This window comes from Sphaeramia orbicularis, chromosome 6 (assembly GCF_902148855.1).
Source record: "Sphaeramia orbicularis chromosome 6, fSphaOr1.1, whole genome shotgun sequence".
NCBI classification, from domain to species: Eukaryota; Metazoa; Chordata; class Actinopteri; order Kurtiformes; family Apogonidae; genus Sphaeramia; species Sphaeramia orbicularis.
This window is the reverse complement of record NC_043962.1, coordinates 28,434,707-28,446,850: the sequence shown is the minus strand read 5'-3', so window position 1 is coordinate 28,446,850 and position 12,144 is coordinate 28,434,707. Positions and strand designations below refer to the sequence as shown.

At 35.8% G+C, this 12,144-nt stretch overlaps 1 long non-coding RNA gene across 1 annotated transcript in view; it reads right to left on the bottom strand.

Annotated features, from left to right (window-relative positions):
• Nucleotides 1–2,269: 2,269 nt before the first annotated feature.
• LOC115421113 (uncharacterized) overlaps nt 2,270–12,144 on the bottom strand; it is a 37,261-nt gene continuing 27,386 nt past the window's right edge. Inside the window, exon 3 of the long non-coding RNA XR_003935629.1 lies at nt 2,270–2,517. This is a non-coding gene — a long non-coding RNA (uncharacterized LOC115421113). The remainder of the gene's footprint in view (nt 2,518–12,144) is intronic.

The window sequence follows — 12,144 nt, the reverse complement described above, 5'->3', positions numbered from 1 at the left end:
AGTTTTATCGAAGCTGTATTTAGTCTAAAAACTGAGTTAAGATAACAGAGCTGCTTATTATTATTCTGCTTATTTTTATTATGAGGGTTAGGGTTATTATTATCATTATTATTATCATTATTATCACTATTATTATTACTATTATTATGATAATATTTATTATTATTAATATTATTATTGCTGTCAAAATTAATGCATTAACGTGGATTAATCCATCATCATGATTAATCTGATTAAACATTTTAATGCAATTAACTCAACTGCAGTAAGGAATGGTTCTGAACGTCTCTGGCAACTCATTTCATTCAGTTTGTCCAAGCAGAGTTAGCGTTGTGCATGAACAAATGGGGTTTTGATCCAGTAGTGACAGGCAGCAGAACCAACCCATAAAGATGAAAGACACTAAGCAGCACGTTGGCCCTCTGGATGGAAATATGAGGACAAAAAACCCAAGATGGAACAGCTGTTTCATGTCGTTTTGTTGAAACTGTTGAAGATGTTTAATAAACACGTTAAGTGAATATATAGTCCCTTCTTTCTTGAGTCTATTTGCTCATGCAAAATGAAACCTGAATAATATAGATTAAAAATGAATATTTAATTGCGATTAATCGAAATTAATCCACAGCAATCATGTGATTAATCTGATTAAAAATTTTAATCATTTGACAGCACAAGTTTTTATTATTATTTACTACTTTACTACTTGTTTCTACTTGTACTTTTCAATGTGCAATTGCAATTTTTCACTACTGATTCTTGTAGTTATTGTTTTTCTATTTTCTTGTGTGTATATTTGGTGTTTGTGCTGCTTTTGGAACCTCAATTTCCTGAGAACTTTGCCCAAAGGATCAATAAAATTGTATCTAACCTAACCTAATCCAATCTAATCTAATCTAATCTAATCTATCAGTTAATGCAGCATGTGACGATTATAAGACAGTTTTATATCTTTCAAAACAACCTTCACAGAGTTTTAGTTGGAAGATGAAGTACCATAATGATCCCATAGTACAGATGTTTACTACGATCTGTTACACAAACAATCGGCTGTATACTTTATTCAGTGAGTGATACAGTCTGTGGCTGCATAGCAGTGATTGGCTGGTGGTTTTTGGGACATTACTGCGCCGCTGTTCAGAGTTTGGAATACTTGTACTACAGAACCACTTAAAAGTGTTTATTTGAATAGGAATCAAAACTAACATTTCTGACGCTCATATTAAAAAGTTGCACGTTGAAGCGCTGAAAAAAGCAGCTCCAGTCCACATGTCGGCACAGCCTGGATGTTTTTCTGATATTGGGATAAATGCTGAAGATGTTAGGCTAAATCTTTTATCTTTATCTTGATTTTTTTTTTTCTTCTTCTTCTTAGATGGGGTTCAACATGAGTGTATCTGCAGAGGGTTTTGAACTCACCGCCCAGACTCATTACACTTTCTAATCTCTCCAAGGAGACGCCGTTAAAGCAGTCTATCGCCTACTTCATTTCTGTCCCCGGCAGAGGCAGAAGCAGACGGAGGGAGGCAGTGATTTTACTTCATCCTAAGAAGGTTTAAAAATACCACAGCCAACAACATGAAGCACAAAATCAATAACTAAACATGGGACTGCCACACTGCCAATTGCTCTCTGGTGCTCAGACGGAGTTGTTCCTTAAGTGGACTAAACCCGAAATTACAGAAATAAACCCATGATTGATTTGTTTCTCGCTACTGAGGGACACAAGGCAATAAGACTCACTGCCTCAAAGCAAGACGTAAGACACTTGACTAAAATGGCTTTCTGAAGAGAGCCCATGTTTTTGTTCAAGGCAGAGTGGAACTGTATTGGAAGCATAAAAGAACAGCTGAATATATTTTGCACATGCTGGAAGCAGGGGACACCTTCAGTTAAAAAATAAATCCTCAGACACAGAACATTCTATCCCTGCGCTGCTATTCCCCAGATGCAGTGACAGACATCAGGTAAAAGGTGATATTTTTCCTGAAAGAAAAATCCGCTTGAGTACAGTGTCTGACAAAGAACGATAGCACACTCCCGGAATAGCAGATTTTTGGAGGGAATGAGAGGGATTACAGATCAGGAGTGTTTTATTCTTCTTTCTCTTCTCTCATGTTGTGAACTCGGGGGTTAATCATGAGGGATGAGGCTGTTTCCTATCCAATCAAGCCAGGCAGTACTCGTAACTTTTGCTTTTTCTACTAGAAGATTGCATCAGACAGACAAAAACAGATTTAGGTGGCGAGATCATTTTATTTCCACCGGTTCTTGCGTCTCAGCGTGGCTTGCCGAGTGATCTAAGGCAGAGGGGATCTCATCTAGAGTCGCGCTGTAGTTTGTGGGTGATACAAAAAGGCGTCAGCTAAACTCTAGTAAACCATTACTTCACGTCGCACCAGTGAGTCCGAGCGCAGGCCTTCGCCACACACAGCGTCCCTCCGCTTTCCCACCATTTCTAGATGTATTCCAGCACGCGGCCACATTCTGGCACCCGGTTGAACACAAACGGGAAAGCTGGAGGGAAAAAAAGAGAGGGAAAAAAAAAGTTGGAAGGACTTGAAAACACACTCTGTCAGAGTTTTAAATAATGCATAGTGCAAGTCAACGTAGGCTGTCTAGCCTGAAAGGAGTCATAAATACCACACACATGTCAGACCTTCACAGCGTCTGCATCTGTGGACAGTGTTAAAACCCACACAGGCTGCACTCTGCTTTGCGTTCACAGCCATCCTGTTCACTTCTCTGAGTCTGCATTAATCACTGTAGGACGGATCTCTAATAACGTCACTATCTTAATGCTGTCTGTCATCTGCTCAGGGACTAAATGACAGGAAGTTAGCTTGAGGAGCATGTCAATGAACTGAAGTGGAAATAACAAAAGGCAAGGACATTTGGACCTGAACCCCAGTCGTAAAACACAGCAAATACTATACTATACTATACTACTCTATACTATACTATACTGTACTATACTACTCTATACTATACTATACTATACTGTACTATACTGTACTATACTACTCTATACTATACTATACTATACTATATTATACTATACTATACTGTACTATACTGTACTATACTACTCTATACTATATTATACTATACTATACTATTCTATACTATGCGATACTATACTATATTATTCTATACTATACTATTCTATACTATACTATTCTATAGTATTCTATACTATTCTATGCTATACTATTTTATACTATGCTATACTATACTATACTATAACATACTATTCTATACTATACTATTCTATAGTATTCTATACTATACTATTCTATGCTATGCTATACTATTCTATACTATGCTATTCTATGCTATACTATATTATTCTATACTATGCTATACTATACTATACTATTCTATGCCATACTATTTTATACTATACTGTGCTATGCTATGCTATACTATACTATTCTATACTATACTATACTATACTATTCTATGCTATACTATTTTATACTATACTACTCTATTCTATACTATACTATTCTATGCTATGCTATACTATTTTATACTCTACTATTCTATAGTATTCTATTCTATACTATACTATTCTATGCTATGCTATACTATTTTATACTATGCTATTCTATGCTATACTATACTATAATATACTATACTATTCTATAGTATTCTATTCTATACTATACTATTCTATGCTATGCTATACTATACACTATACTATGCTATACTATGCTATACTATACTAAATTATTCTATACTATACTATACTATACTATACCATACCATACCATACTATACTATACTATATATACTAAATGCTAACACATGTCAAAGATTACAGAGTTTACAACATAAATGTCCGCTAATACAGGAAATACACTTGATAATTTGAAAGATGATCTTATTACCTTAACTGTTGAGTTGCTACATCTACTGCAATAGAAATGAATGTGTTCCAACACTGTTACACTCAGTGTTGGAACAATAGGCCCCTCTATAACTCAGAAGTAGGAACATACTTTGTCTGCCATTTTTTTTACAACTGGAGTCTATGGAAGTGTCACAACTCTGTTGTATCGAAGGCTCTGCCTGAAACATCATGACACTCCAATCTCTTTTTCATCCCTTACAATTCCATACATTTTTATCTTAATATCAGTCTTAATGCGTATGTAAAGTGTGGAAGTGTGCAACAGAAAAATAACTAATATGTCCCATCAAATTAAGTCTTAAGAATGGACCATGTTTTGTTTTGTAAGGAGTTGAAACTACTAATATTTGTGCTAAAAGCAGTAAATGAAAAAGTTCTGAACAGTGAAGGAGTGTTCTCACATAGTCTGCTCTCAGAATAATATCATGGAAGGCTATGAGACATGGATTTTGTTTGTGCTAGCTCTAGTTTCCAAACCCACAGATTTTACTTGTTCTATATTTTCCTAATCGAGTGGGCATCTGTTGGAGCATCCTCTCAGCGCTGACATGCCACCATCACAAAAGTCCATGTCCCTTGCACAGCTTGTTTCCTTGGAAACCTGCCCTCCTCCCTGTGTCTCAGCCTCTGCTTTAATCTCCTCAAGTCCTTCTCCAGTGTCGAGCTGCTGACGCTTCGGTACGTGGTAGTTTGAAGTGATAAATGGATATGTATTCTTTTTCCCCCTCATCTGAAGTCACTGGCTTTTGCACAAAAAGGAATGTATCCCACATCATACGACACTTGCTGCTCTAACGGCTTAATATTCTCCTCATGTATTAGATTGGATTGGTGTATGAGAGGGTTGTCAAACTGAAATGAGAGTAAAATGTCAAACCGACCTCCAAGGAGTACAAAAATGTCTGCCAAATCTTCGTATTATGAGACAATTAATTACTTCAAGATGGAATACAGACTTTGTCATTAAGGAGTTTTTACATTTTAATAGAAAACCTTTTATTCTAGCTTAGTTAAGCATGGAAGAAGAGCTCATTTCTAATGGTACTACATCTATTACTGTTTTACGATTTGCTGAGTAATAAATGTTGCACTGCAGTTGAATATCTGCCTCATGAATAGAAAAACCTCTCAACTGAAAATCACTTAAACGTCATCTGCGCCCTTATTTAAAAGCAAGTAATATACAAATCTGTCTTTTTTATGGTCGATAGAAGGATAGAGACAAGTGTTGGAAAAAGGTTATGTTTTATGCATTATACACTTTTCTACAGCTCATTTGTGCTCATTCTCATTTTTCTTCTTGACCTGCAGTGCAGAGAAGAGAGAAAATGAAATCAAGGCTGTGGTTGAAAGGGCTCAGTTTTGTTCAGGAGGAGAAAATAGGAGTTCTGGGGCCGATCCAGGCACACCTGAGCTAACAGCTGTGTGAAATCAGCCTGTCTGGCCCGGATGACCTGAATGTGGACTGAGCTCTCATCCAAGTGAGATCAGCACAGATGGATCAAGCTTTCTCTTTTACATTTTTTACGCATTAGAAAAAAATCTGCTGCAAAGTCGGGTTGTTCATTTCTCATGTGGTAACTACTCCACATGAAGTTCATCACATTCTATCCTTTTCACACAGCGCAGTGAATGTATTCTTGTAGATAAACTGTAAAAAAAAATTCTGTTGTTTTTACAGAAAAAACTGGCAGCTGTGGTTACCAGAACAATACTGTAAAAAACACATCCAACTGTAAAGATATTTACGGAGTAACATGTAGATTTAACATTTTAAACATGTAGATTTAACATTTTAAACATGTAGATTTAACATTTTAAACATGTAGATTTAACTTTGGATTTAACTGGTAAATGGACTGCACTTATTTAGCACATTTTCTACACCTTCATGGTGTCCAAAGCATTTTCCAAATCCACCAGGTCCAACTGGGAGCAATTCAGGGTTCAGTGTCTTCCATAGACACTTTAACATATGGACAGTCGGAGCCAGGATTCGAACTACCAACCCTTTGGTTATTGGACGACCCACTCTACCAACTCTACCAACCCATTAATTTACAAGTTTAAAATGTTAAATTGTTAAATGTTTACTTTTTTATAACTTTTTTATTAAAAAAAAAAAAAAAAAGAAGCAAATACGCCGTTATTTCAACATTATGGTCTTGCAATTTAAACGGCACCACATTGTTTTTCAATTTATCGTTTTATTTTGGAAAAACAATAGAAATACATCATTTCTACATACAAATCTGGTTTTGTTCACATACTCTTGCTGTAAAAACTACAGCTACATTTGATTTAATCGTTAACACAAAAAATTTTTCAAATAAACAACTTTGCATTGTATTGTCACTTACAGTTTTTTATGTTGCAATTTTACAACTTTTTGGTGTTAATCCTACAGTCATTTTTTACAGTGTACAACTGAACATCACAATATGCAGAGTATTTATTTTGCTCCAAGCCTTGTTTTTAAGCATTTAATTCGCTTCTGATACTCTCAAATGTGCCCAGATTTTAATAATATTCAGTGCAAAAATGTTCTAAATTAGCTGACCTGGCTCAAACTCCTGAAATTTGCTTGGACTCAACAAAAGTTCGGGAGTGGTCAGGTTTATGTGTCTAATTTCATTAGTTTGCTTTTGGCCCGTGTAAATGCTGACTGGCTTTAAGGCGACATGCTCTCATGCTTTAGAGAGGCTGTCAGACTAGTGAGGTGCAGTTTCATGCTTTGTGATGCCCATTGTAAATCCCTGCCAAATGTCCTTGACCACTTTTGTTAATCTCCTCGGGAAAAGCAAAGCTATGACATTCAATTATTATTTAGAGTATTTGTTGGAAAAAAAAAAAAAAAAATGCTTTGGACTTTTGAAAGACACATATTTAATCTGGATGGACCCCCAAATCAAAAACAGTAAAGTCCCCCTGGAAAAGAGGTCATGTACATTTGTGAGCACGACAGAAATGCTCTGACAGCTTCAGATTAGTGTTCTCACCAAAACAGGCTGTTGGCTCTGACACAAATAAGCAGGTTAAGTCTTTTCTGACCTTAACAGTGCAGCCTTATTCACAGGTTAACAAAGCAGGCGCACAGCAGCAAAAAAAAAGGCAGAAACACACTCAGGATCTGTCAGATAAAGAAAAAAAGGGAGGAAGAAACACAAAGAAATGACAGTACTGTATCTCACAATGAATATATACAATGAATCCTTAAAAAAAATCAACCAGAAATGAAAAATGAATTAGCTCCATTACTAAGCTACATTCATGATATGAGCCTCAGCATCTATTCTAAAGGATTCATACACAGTTTCACCGTCACATACTGACACTTCACTGCATCACATTTCAATAGAGCGGATGCAGCTAGCATCATATTTTGATGTGCAGGCTAATCCGACAGATGTCTAGACCAGAGATGCCTAAATGTTTTCAGTTCCAGACCCAGAAGACACATCTGGTGTTTCTCCAACATACAAACATAAAAAAATACATTATGACTTTGACATTTTTATCACATGTTTTTGCAGTTAAATTCACCTTTCTAATGAGTCAGGGTGGGAGTGTTGGTAAGTGAATTACTTAGACCAGGGGTGTCAAACTCACTTTAGTTCAGGGGCCACATTCAGCCTAATATGATAGAAAGTGGGCCGGACCAGTAAAATAATATAAATAATAAGATAAGAACTTTTGAGTCAAAAAAGTAAAATTCTGCAATGAAAATGTTTACATCTATGAATTGTACTTGAACAAAACATGAACAAATATGAACAACCTGAAAATTCTTAAGAAAAATAAGTGTAATTTTAACAATATTATGCCTTAGTTTATCATTTATACATGTGCATCATAACTTACAGATCACAGTGGATCTACAGATACACAAAACATTTAATAACAGGCAGAATATTGTTGAAATTCCACATACTTCTCTTAAGAGATTTTAGGTTATTCACATGTTTTTAAATAAAAGCTAGTCTGTAAATGTAAATATTTTTGTGTAATGTAAGTTTTTTATACACTAAAACAAAGAGAAAAAAATGCAGTTTTCATAATTTATAGGTTATTATGATAGTATTTTACTGGTCTGATCATTTTTAGATTGTATTGACCTCAAATGATTTTAACATCCTTGACTGTTAATATCTTCAGTGTAATTTTTGCTTTTCACAAATTCCTCCCAGGGGCCGGATTGAACCCTTTGGTGGGTTGGATTTGGCCCCCGGGCCGGATGTTTGACACCTGTGACTTAGACTTACCCACAAAGTTGGAAATAATATATTGTTACCTCTTCTCATGAAATGGTTGTGACAATATGACATATTTAATTGTAACTGACACTCAGTGTAATCGTTCCATCCGGTCAGAGGTGATAAGAAATGTAAGAAGAAAATATTTGTTCAGTAAAATACCAGTGTTGATGTGGACAGGGCATTAGTTCTCTCGTCTCAATCAGGTCCTGGTTTGCAAGAGAGAGAAAACATCTGAGCCAGAAGAACAGTGGAGGAGACAAATTTTATGACATGAAGAATACACAAATTTTGTCATTTAATTATTAAATTTGTTTGGATTTGTTTGGATTTTATTAACCCATAAAGACCCAGCGTTACTTTCGTGTCAGTTCCCAAATTAATTTTCCTGTAGATTTAATCCTTCTTAAATGATTTATCACCATTTATTATAAAATTATCCTCTGTATTTTGACTTGTTTTCATTGAAAATCATGCATTTGTCCACGTGTACCTCACAATTTCACTTTACAGGTGCTCCTGATCGTCCCAAGGCAAAGACCTAATGTATGGCAGCTACTACGCATAAAGGATTTCTGGGAGAGAATTGTACAGAATTCACCAACGAGTTGTGGATCCAGAATTTCCAAATGACCCGGGTAACATTTAATGAACTGTTATGTTATTGAACCTCTCGTGGCACTGGAGTTGTCATGCCCGTGACTGGTGAAAATGTGCAAAATGTGTTTCCATTACACTTTTGCGCAAGACTTTTATATCGAAACGTCTCAAAAACTGCCTCATGAGAGCATAAAAGCCTTTTTGCAATTTTTGACAGTTTTTGTGACATTTCTGTGTTTCCATTACCAGTTTTCTATTGCGCATTTCTTTTTTTTTTTCTTTTTTTTTACTTAATTGTTTATTTTATGTACATTACAAAACAAGACAAACATGGGGGACATATGGGATACATCGACTAAAATAAACCTTGTGACTAACAATTGTTTTTAGTAGTGTGACATTGACGTGAAAATTGTCCATTTCTTCCATTTATCATAACACTGTTCTTCTTGAGTCCTCAGTCTGTGGGTCAGAATCTCCATCTCACATATTCCATTCACAGTTTGTATCCAGTCGTTAGTTGTAGGTGGTTCTAATCTGCACCGTTTTTTGGTAATAGTCTTTTTATAGGCTGCTAATAGTATTTTAAACAAATATCTATAATTTTTTCTTACATTATTACCAATAATACAATCCAAAATACATCACCGAACATGTTTTAGGAATTGCATAACCCAATATCTTAACAATTGTGCTACTGCGCATTTCTGAGGGTAATGGAAACCCAGCTTTTAACTTTCTCCCTCAAGGTCTTTGTTGTTTCTCTTCTGCTCCTCTACAGCAGCAACATTAGCTATCATTAGCTTAAAATGTACTAAGTTAATGTTTATATAGATGTAACTCCAATCACAAAACAGACTTAAACATGAACTTTACATATGTGTACATGTGCACATGCAAATCTTAAATAGTGACAATCTTTATATGTAGACACAGAAGAAAATTAATATTATATGACCTAAATGTCAGTTGATTTACATGTTACGTTAAACAATAAAGAAGATAAAGAGAATATGTATATACATCCCTACTGCAACACATGTGGTTATGACTCTACCAAAAAAGGCTTATTCAGTGTTATACAATAATGTGGCTCATGTTCTTAATAAATACATATTAATAACTAGAAAAGCACTCTGAGAGCGCAGACCTCCGCCAAGGCAGATCAGTGCCCCCCCCCCCGATCACCACCAAAATTTAATCATTTGTTCCTTGTGCCAGTATCAATATTTCCTGAAATTTTCATCTAAATCTGTCCATAACTTTTTGAAAGATCCGGATCAGTCTTTGCCATTTGATAGAACACCCCATTGTAAATCCCTGAGTCAAATTGCATGAGATTTGCACAATTCCCCCATACTGTGATTTCCACCATAAATATTAGTCCCATATTTATTTTACCTATATTTTAAGATTCCTTGACCATGAAAACATACCATTAGCAACTGGATTCATAATTATATCCTTATTAGTTCAGTAGTTATTCACGAAAATCACATTTCTCGTAATGGCGGTTTTCTTCTGGATCTAGCTCCTTAAGTATTAAAGCTACATGAAATCCGGTGGCATACTCCTGATGCGGAACTGACTGAGCTACACGATGGCGCTTGTCAGAAATTTCTACCTTTAATATTAAAGGCACAGTAGGCCAAAAAGTAAGGGCACCCCCATTTTTTATATAAATTGAGATAAAATCCGCCTTCTGGATCAGATCTGGATCAGCCTTTGAAATGTGATAGAGGACCCCATTGTCAATTCCTGAGTGAAATTTCATGAGTTTTGGTCAATAATTAAGCGAGATACTGGGAAACGAAAATTTTGGCCCCATTTACCACAATGTTAACGAAAATTTCAAAGTGATCCAGAATCCAGGATTTCTTCCGGATCACCCCCAGAAGTTAATCACTTCTTCCTTATCCCATTTCCAACAAACCCTGAAAATTTCATCAAAATCTGTCCATAACTTTTTGAGTTATGTTGCACACTAACAGACAGACAAACAGACAAACAAACAAACCCTGGCAAAAACATAACCTCCTTGGCGGAGGTAATAACACGTATATTAGCCTGTTCATTACATCACATATAAGAAAAATCCACACATACATTCACATTCACATACACACAAAGGAGTGAGGCAGAGAGCACAGGCACTATTGATTTGACAGCGAGTTAATTCAAGTCTTTGTTACCTAATACAGCCTGATCTATCACCAATCACATCCTACAGCAGAGCACTAAATGCGATTTGCCCCGAGCATGTTGATCCTCTTTCAATAAGACACCTGGGAAAAGGAGGAGGCAATCATAAAGAGAGCTTTCCTGCAAACAGTGAGTCATGCCTGTGAGCGAACCGCATGAGTGCAAAAAAACCGCGAGTGACTAACAGAACACGACGATGATACTTCATATGCTTGATGACCTTTCGATTTTGTACAAACACACGTTAGTCAAACGTTCTACTGTGTAACTGTCGGTATATTCCAGTAAGAAACCAGTTTAGTGATGTATCAACGAACCGCTAATATGACTGAATCGCTGTTATCACTAGAGGATTGGAGCCGCTTTGGGACTCTGAATTGATGTCATGGGATCATTAAACATATATTACTGAACCTTATTAAAAAGGGCTTTAAATTATGGATGAAATGTAGTTTAATCAATAGTAGATTTACTTTTTATAACATGTTGTAACACACTAGGGGTCTGTTGCTGTCAGTGAGCTCAGACATGATATAAAATTACACATAATACATATATTTTAGTTGAATCCAGTGATGAGGCTGTTGCTCAGTTAATTATCCAAGCAGCAGGGGTTTTATATCAGGCTACAATAATCAGGCCGTACTTCAGTACTAATATAATAATATGTAATCTGTGTAGTTGGATATTTTTTTCCCTCTAGACATGAGGGCTCATAGGTGCAATACAGACTAAGCAATCATTCGCTATAAATAAAACTAGTGCATTACTGCTGTGCCGTAACTAAGCTCATGGTTTTACTTCTTTGACTCTATATCTAATTGGCTCAGGTATTGAAAGAAAACAGACAACAAATGAACAAATGCAGAGATATACGGTAAAAAAAATTGGACCTGTGCATGCATTTGATGTAATTTTGTGATATTTTCTTTTAAATGTGGAGGAGAAACAAAAGCAGAACAAAGCATTTTAAGGAAAACCGTCGCTGAAAACAAAGGGTGATAACATAGGAGCTGTAACGCCTTTTTACATTTTGATCATTTATCAAAGCGTCAGCTGACTTCTTGAGTTATAACACACTTACTTTAATCCCAGTGAGTGCTTATTTGATGCAGTTAAAGATAGGAATCCAGTCAAAACCAAATCAGCCAATAAGCCATACAGCTGCGGTGA